Here is a 9,180-nt window from a genome sequence, read left to right on the forward strand (position 1 = left end):
GGAAGGTGTCTAGTAAAAGGTTTATACCTGCGGTTTAATTCCATCCTGTCAGTGGCACACCTGGTATTTTTCTACACCAGGGGCCATGAAGGGGCCCCAATTTGCACAGTGGGGACGATTATAGGTCCAACACCTGTGAACCACTCCTGATTCAGTTATGTGCACATTTAAGTCATTCCTTGTTTACTGTTGGATTTGTAGATTTGAGCAAAGTCACGTTTCTTTTTAGTGTTCGAGTAAAAGACGACTATTTAAATAATAAAGTAAAAACAAATACAAACCTAGAGCATCTTGAACCCTTTGGGAAGACACTTTGTAACTTTGGTTTCAATAGCTTGGACCAACTTTAAGTTATTATTGTTATCTCCAACAAGTATGTTTTCATACTGTCTAACTATCTTTTATTTTGGAGGATTTCCCAAAAAAGAGTCTGAATGTTTTTTCTTTTTGTGAATCTGGATCAGGGGGCGGATCCGGGATATTTTTTTGTTATTTCACTTTCTTACATATTAACATTTAGAGCTTTTTGACTTATTTTTTGATTTTTCAAAGAATCATTTATCTCTTGTTGACAGTCAGGCATGTTTGGAGGATTGGATTTAAATGAGATTTAAGAAGTCTGTTGGTCCTTGACTGTGATTATACTAATTACAACTAATCATCAGTGGATCACCGACCACAACCGATTAAAGTTCCAGAAACAAAAACACCTATTTTTACAAAGTCAAGATTAAACTTTTACTGTTCAACCCAAAAAACTTTTCACTAAATCACACATTATTATTTTACATGACTTGAGCCTATAAACCTGATATTTAATGAGCGCCTGCTCACTAAACCCTTTTAAAAATCAATTATCCTTCTTCCACATTTAAGAGAAGGTTAATTCTGCCCAAACTAATTAGAGGTGAAGCTAATTTTAAGTATTATACAAACCTAAGCGTTAAACACTTAATCAGCCACAGCGAGTTCAGGGATTTACACATGAAAATAAGAGGAGCTGCTTTCTCTTTAATCCTGAGGAGGCCTCTTTTGAAAAATCATACACAAATTCATATAATCACCTTGATGAGGATTGTTTTAAAACATAATTTTTAAACTCTTGACAAGTCACGTGACTTCTGTCGTAAAACCTTTCAGGGTCATGAGTGAATTTTCATTTTTGGGTGAACCATCCCTTTAAATGCCAATAAGTGTGTGTGTTTGTGTGTGTGTGTGTGTGTGTGTTTGTAAGGTTTAACGTTTATGGCCATGGAGCATCCTTGGTTTGCTGGTGCTCTTTGTTTCATCAGCCCAGTGGTTGTAATAAATGCCAACGGGCCACAGGGATGGATTTTAATTAAGTCGGTGAGAGATGAGTGGAGTGACAGAGGGAGCAGGGCCGGACGGGGACATGGAGGAGGAGGGGGACACGGCGGTGGTGGGGGACAGCTTTTCAATAAATCGCTCCGCTCAGGGGTTAGTCGCTGATTTCCTCGGTAAAGTGTTGAGGCCGAGCGGCACGCGCAGTAATTTGGTTGATAAATCAGCTGCGTTCGGGGCATGAAGCGCGCGCCGCTCGGCCGGTTGGTTCTGCGTGTGATTTATGTCTCACCCGCGGGTCGTACACAGGCTGGTGACAGGCCAGGATGAATTAACCAGGAACCAGCGCACGCCTAATGAGCGGGGTATTATACACACACACACACACACACACACACACACACACATATACACACAGTACGCACACACCACTGAGCCATCCCTGATGTGTCGCATTGATTCAGCATCAGAGGGTTAAACATACACACACACACACACACACACACACAGTGCGCACATAAATAACTAGAATCTCTAGGAAAAGGACAGGATTTTGGGGCTGTCAGCCTTATAGTTTCCATTTCTACCCCTCCCATTGGCCCTCTCGTCAAAGCCACGCCCACCAAAACACACGTACGTGCAATGCCTGACAATTTCAACGAGACGACTTTTCCGTGACCCGCTCGCTAAATCCTGGCGTCCGTCTCTGCTCCGGCGGTGTGTGCCCCCCCCAGCCGAGGCCTCCAGTCACGCTCAGTGAGAGCTCGGGTTAGACACAGGTCGGCTGGACACAGACTTTTTTAATTCATCTGCATCAATAGGTGATTAAAGAGAGAGAGAGAGAGAGATTCGCCAAAATGTCGTCTGGACCTCAAACACCTATCTAAAGTATAAATGTGTTGTTTGTGGAGTCTTGGCCTGAATATTCACCATCACCAGAGGCCCCGAAAATACTGTCTGTTGCCCCCAGAGGATAATTCATCATCAGACAATGGCTGATGGGCTCGAAGCTGCTAGTTGCCTAACCCTTACCTTAAACTTAACTAAAACCTTAACCTTGCTTGGTGTCCCCATAATGACGACAAGTCCCCAGAAAGTGGCTGTTGGATATAAGTCCCCACAACGTCACTAATACCTAAAATCACACACACACGCACACTTACAGGTTTGTGAACCCATCCTTGTTAAGACACTGCGTTGTCTCTCATTGACTTCCATTCATTGTGGACAGCCAAACGAAACCCTAACCACAACCAGGACCTCATGAGGTCTAATGGTCCTGACATGGTTAGTGTTTAATATGAAAAAGGTCCTAAAGAGGTAACAACAGTGAGAACACACAAACACACACAGCGACAGTGCGTTGCTTATTCAGCCGACATGAGAAAAATTGGTCAATAGAAGTCTGGCAGCAGCTGATTGGGGTTAAGTGAAGCATTGAAGTGACAGATTCGTGTCCTGACCAAAGATTCAAACACACAAAACCATTTCATCACGTATTGATCATCGATACTAACCATATATTTCTCTCCGGTGTGTGTTCGACTGTTTGGTTTTAACCTTTCAGAAGGATTTACAGGCAGCAGAGGGAAGGAGGTTCAGATCCTTCACTCAGGTAAAGTACATTCAGCAATATCACACAGTGTCACGAATAAAACTCCTGTACTGAAAAGAAGAGCGTAAGATACTTTTACTTTACTAGTAAAATAAAAAATTTAAAACACGTTCTATTATTATAAGTTAAAGTCCTGCTTTCAAAATGTTCAGAAGAATTTCTTGAAGTCAAAATAGGGTGACTGAGGTATTTTAATGCAGCATCACCATTATATTACATTATATTACCATTATAAACATTATATTATTGGCATATTATTGCTAATGCGTTAATGGTTTTAATTTTTTCTTTTTAAAGACTTGTCCTCAGTTGAATTAAAATGCATCGAAATCAAAACCCAGCAGGGAATCAGTGCTGACTAAGCAGTTTTCGGCTCATATGCTTATTAGTCTGCAGCTGAATCACAACTTGGAAACTTGATTAATCTAATTCCAAATTAAACGACCTATTCAAAACAGGCAGGCTTAGAACGGACACTGTGTCTAGTATTGTTTTATTTTCAGAATTCATGGCTGACTTTCAAATACAATTTTATCCATCCATGTTTTCGCTATTGGCTCCAAAAGCCACATTTATGGAGGTATATATGTTCCACAGCTTCCATATTTGAAACTGCACTACAGTTTCAATGTGTGATCAGGAGGCACAAGTGCAGGACCAAACATCCGTAGCTCTCTAGGTGACAAAACAGCCACAACCAGAGAACGCACAGCCATGTTAAAACCAAACAAGCAGTGATTTCACAGAACCCCCTCCTCTCTCCTCAGAACATAGATCCATGTTCACACCTTCCTCAAAATATAGGCCACATTTTTAACAACGTGCTCACAAAGAAAGAGCCTCTCCGATCGAGCATGACATTTTTCTTTGGGAGCTGTGAAACGGCCCCGTAAAGGCCGAGGAGACGTGAACGTGTTGTTTATAGAGTCACAGGCTGATTCCCCGGCTGCAGCCGCTCTGGTGTGTGTGTCACCTGTTGCACTAACAGGCTGCACACTGAGCAAACTGCCGTTGGATGGAAGCTTATTTTTTGCAGTGGGTACAGAACATCAGGGGCTGATCCACGAAATGAAGAGTTACTGGTCGAGGTTGATGACTCTTCAAACTGTCGCTCACACACAGCACAAGGAGAACAACAGCTTCTCACACAGAGGAGAGGCAGGTTCATCCGACCTTCACTTTCATAACCTTTACACCTCCGACAGGGACTTTATGTTTTTTTCACTCCTTTGTTTGTTTGTCTGCAGGACTATGCAAAAACTGAATTCCACAAAAATTGGTGGAACATGAGCCAAGAAAGAAACCATTAAATGATGGCATGGATTTCGAACAACAGGGCGGATACAGTGATTATTTTTCACTTTCTTTAACACTGGGAGATAAAATCTTTCATGATAACGGGACTCATGTTTATTTGAAATAAGAATCTGGAATTAGTGAATTTAAATGTGGAATCATTGGTTGTTTGGTTGGTTTGTCAGCAAGATTATTCAAAAACTACCGAACCAATTCACACTTAAGTTGGTGGGATGATGGTACAAAACACAAAACATTACATTTTGGTGCAGATCTGGTCAAAGGGTCAAATTCTGGACATTTTCTGAATCCACTTCTTCAACTTTGGTGCTTATATCCTGTACAACTCGGTGCGGAAATACACAAACACAAATACAAATCCAGATATAGCAGATTTAAATGTGGTTTTTATCTTGCCTAGTTCACACTACAGGATTTTTGAGGTATGAACATTCTAGTTAAATACAGTTCTTTGTGCCAAAAGACTTATACGTCTGTGCAGAGATGTCTGAAACCGGCTCTTCTCTGCTAAAACTTGTCAGAGTATATGGACACAGTGAAGTGCAGAGTTATATAAGGTTTTCAGGAAGTAAAAGGCCTTTTTGAATTTCTGCATTGATGATATTTGGCGACTTCCATCCTTTGAATCAACCTGAAACTCCCTCGGATGAATTATCAGCTGCATGTGTGTTGAAAAGTCAAAAGGTACAAGAGTGGGTGCATTAGAAAAAACTTTTGGATGTTAAATGCAAGTGCCAACGAGCATTGAATTACAAAACCTAAAATTCTGTAGCCCACGCCACCAACTGTGGGCTGAGGACTCAAAATCAGTTCACTTGAACTTTATCCTGTTGGTTGAAGCTGGAAAAGTACATCAGCAATGTGAGATTTAATTTCATCTTAATGTGTCAAAAAATAAGGATGAATGTGAGATGAATAGTTCTGGAATAACCCAAAAAATATTATGATGGGCAGCAGATTTAATATCTTATACAAATGATTTGATCAAATAATGTCAAACTTATATATAAATATAAACATCAAACACACAAGTTATGGAATTTAATCACTCCCAAGTTATTTGATTTATTCACACTAACTCAACTTGATAGAAAACCCTTCATTAATGTTATGCTTTACATTGACCTTATATAATAATGGTTCATGGGAATTTAAAATACAGTTGAAGTACATAGAGTCAATGAGTGTACAATTTGCTGGTCGCACAGTGAAAATTATCAAATTAATTAACATATTTACCAGATGAAGAAAATGCAATGACAGAATATTTGTGTTTCAATAAGGAGCCATTATATGGTGACAATGTATCTATATTGCATGTATGTGCAAGAACAAGGCTGAAGATTGTTTAACACAAATTGAGCTTATTGATGGTTTTATTATATTAAAGACAGCACTTAAAACTAATAGACTTAAGGGGGAAGGGTCATAATCGTATTAAAAAGCTGGTCTGTCCACTGCGAGGCATGGGCCCCCAAACGAATCCTGCTCAGGGCCCCCAAATGTACAGGGCCGGCCCTGCCAAGCATCCTTGAGCAACTGTCAGTAGATTTTCATTCAACCTGCTCACGAAATTAAAATGTTCATGTTTATAACGATGTGGTAATTTCCTGCAAAACGTAGTAACACAAAATCCTCAACTCGCCAAATCATACAGGTCATGAAAATAGAGGCGAGGACCTGATGGAAAGCAGGATTCAAATTCTCTCCATGATTCTGACAGAACATCACGACTTGTTAAGACTCATATGGAATTACATACGGTCGAGCTTCTTATCTAGTCATGTGTGACCAGGTTAAAGAAAAGCATATTATGTCACTTCACTTTTTTATGAGACTGCAAAAGACAGGCTGCTTATATCACATCTACCCTACCCCCCCCCCCCCCCCCATCCCCACCCACATCTTTATCTTAAGGGAAAACACTTCAGGTTGAGCTCCTCATTCTATTCCAGCCTTGATAAAGGCTCAGAGACGGTAAATCCTGTGCTTCACGATAACATGTAAAAGAGAGAAAAGAGTCCGACGATGTTGAATTGACGTGGAAATGGAAAAAAAGGGACAAATAACAGATGAGGGATGAAATTCACAAAACTACCAATTCCCTTATTTGGACAGAGTTCATCTGGGAAATACATTTGAGATACTCAGTTGTCAGTGCTGGAGAAATTGAAGTGAAAGTAATACAAATTATAAACATGTTTATTTACTGCAAAAAAAACTGAATTTAAAAGCAGAGAATTTTATTTTAGCCAAACCTCCAACTGGATTTAGTTTAGAAGAAAATTACTTATTTAGAATTTTGCGAACCCCGGCACTGAAACAACTAACAAAAGGATGGAAAACAACACAACAGATTTTTTTTAATTGGGGAAAAGGTAGGAGAAACTCCGTCAAATCTTATCCAGAGATTATCTTGAGTTTAGTGCCGGCCTGAAAGCAGCTTGAATCATGTAGTGAGACTTTAAAGGTCTCATAGTCGTGACTTCTCATCAAGTTGAATCTATTTGATTTAAATGTGGTTTCAAAAGGTAGTAAATTTATTTGAGTACATTTGTTGGTTTTTTATTTGACCATGTTTCAACAGTCATCCTAATTTAGCCGCTGAACGTCTGTTTGGAGTTCACTCCGGTGCTGAGAGGACCAAAGCGGGTTAAACTGCTGCCGGTACATTAAAATCTTGGTGACACACAGAGTGTTATTTCTGAGAGGAACAAGGTAAGGATAGAAAAAATCCCTGCGGGTGCTAATCCCTTGAATTTTCAGCAGAGTTTTGAACAGGCAGCTAAAGCCACCCATGAGTAGAGTCTCCAGATGCCACTGTTTGTAAACCTGCCAGTTGGAAAACATTATGGGCGTCTATAGAAATTACGGATGACTCAAAATCTCATCAACGCAGAGAGCAGGACAAACACAGAGCTTCCCTAACACCGTGTGGAAAAAGGCTGTGCGCTCTAAAAGGAGCAGAGGTATTTCCATATTTCCAAAAAGGCGGAAAAATCTATTAAAGCAAAGAATTAAATACTTTCATCTGCCAGATCCCAGCGCTGCGCATGCCAGGAGTTTGTATTATAAACGCACCGGTAGCTGAAACTTTTGTTTTACTCGTGTGCACTAATCTCCACTCTTTTCCCTTTTTCCGACTGTAATTCTGGTCGGACTTTTTTCATATTTATTTAATAAACACGTCGAATGAAAATTGTAACTTTGTGTGTTGAGAATTAATGGGAAAAAGCCCCAACTGGTAAATCGTAAAATTTGAATTAGAAACATCCCCATGTAATGCATATCAAACATTTATTAAAGCCACGCAGAATAATTGAATTGTTCTGCTGGTCTGGGTCTGATTTGTTTAACTGAATTCTTTGGCTGTCAAGTGTGATACAAGATTTCCTGCAAATTCCATTAAAGACGCAGGTATCTTTTGTGTAGTTGTGCATCTACAGTACATAATATTTCCTTTTTTTGTTGTTATCTTTTCCGTTTCCTCTCTTCTTTTCCGATCTGAGCTCTGTCACTGCTTATCCACATCTCCAGTGCTTATCTGCATGGAGCCCCTCAGTGAGACTTCAACCACTGTGACATGCAGTGAAAGCACAGGCTGCCAGTCAGCTGTGCCAGAGGAGATTGAGATCAGACGTGGGGAAGGAAAGAACAAACCAAAGGGGGAAAGATAATATAGAATTTCTTTTTTTTTGGGGGGGGGGGCGCCTGGATATACAATAAGCTTATAAAGAAAAGTGAAAGCATGAAAGCAGCTCGTGTTTTCCTGCAAAAGAAAAACACATACACATCAGGGAAGAAGGTCTGTGCTCACACTTATGTGCTGATTATTAAAGCATATAATGTCAGCCTCCTATACATGCACAGTATAAACACACACACACACACACACACACACACACTCAGTGGCCTGGGAGGAAGTTTGTGTTTTAGTGCGCTAAGTTTCACACATCGACTGGAGGTGTCCTAACTTTCTACTGGTGTAATTATCACTCCGCCAAAAGTGTTTCATTAGGAAAGCTTCTCTTTCAGACACATTACTCACAGAGGGCTGGACACCGACACCCTGGACACACACACACACACACCCACACACACACAGACACACACACACACACACAGACACACACACACCAATCTGTTTTTCTGGACTTCTTCGCACCTCTTTCTGCTCGTCTTCCATATTCTCACGTTAGCTTCTTCCACTCAAAGACCCCTTTCTTTTCAAACCCATCAGTCGTGTTTTAAATGGCCACCAACCAATTAAATCGATATTTAAAGACATTCCCCACCAGCCCAGTGAATCGAGCACATTTCGGCGTCTAAATGTGGCGATTCCACTTTCCCATTACCTGAGCCCCCAACGCTCCCAGTACCCCCCCTCCCCCCCGTCCATAACCCTTTCACTCCTGCATCCAACCCATCATCCCCCTATCTGTCCTTCCTCCTCCTCCGCCATTCACTTCCCCCGCTGCCCTCCTCGCTCTCTTGCTCGGGAGGCCTGCAGGTCTGCGGGTTAATGAGTCGTGAAGTGTGAAAACTTCCTGAGACTCAACCGGAGCTAAATGCCGTTTCCAGATGTGAGTCGACAAACGGCTGCTGGACGCTTGAAATGAGTCGAGGGCGGTGTGGTTGGGGGGGGCGGGGGGCGGGCCGAGGGGAGGACGGGGTGAAGAGGGGAACCGACGGCCAAGGGGAGGTGGTGCGTTGGAAAGACCGGATTTACAGAAAAGTCTGAAGATGATAGAGAAGTGAGGGAGGAAAGGATGAAAAGGAGAGAAAAGAGATGGTTTCTTTTAATTCCTCTTATGGAGACGACAGGATTATTAAAAATATTTCCAACATGGTACTCGTCAGCATCTGTGCCAGTGAGAGAAGGTGTGTACACTCAGTTTGATGCTGCCCTCGGGAACACGTTGATTAAAATGCTGCTCCTCTTTCCT

This window comes from Pleuronectes platessa, chromosome 3, assembly GCF_947347685.1.
Source record: "Pleuronectes platessa chromosome 3, fPlePla1.1, whole genome shotgun sequence".
Lineage (NCBI taxonomy): Eukaryota > Metazoa > Chordata > Actinopteri > Pleuronectiformes > Pleuronectidae > Pleuronectes > Pleuronectes platessa.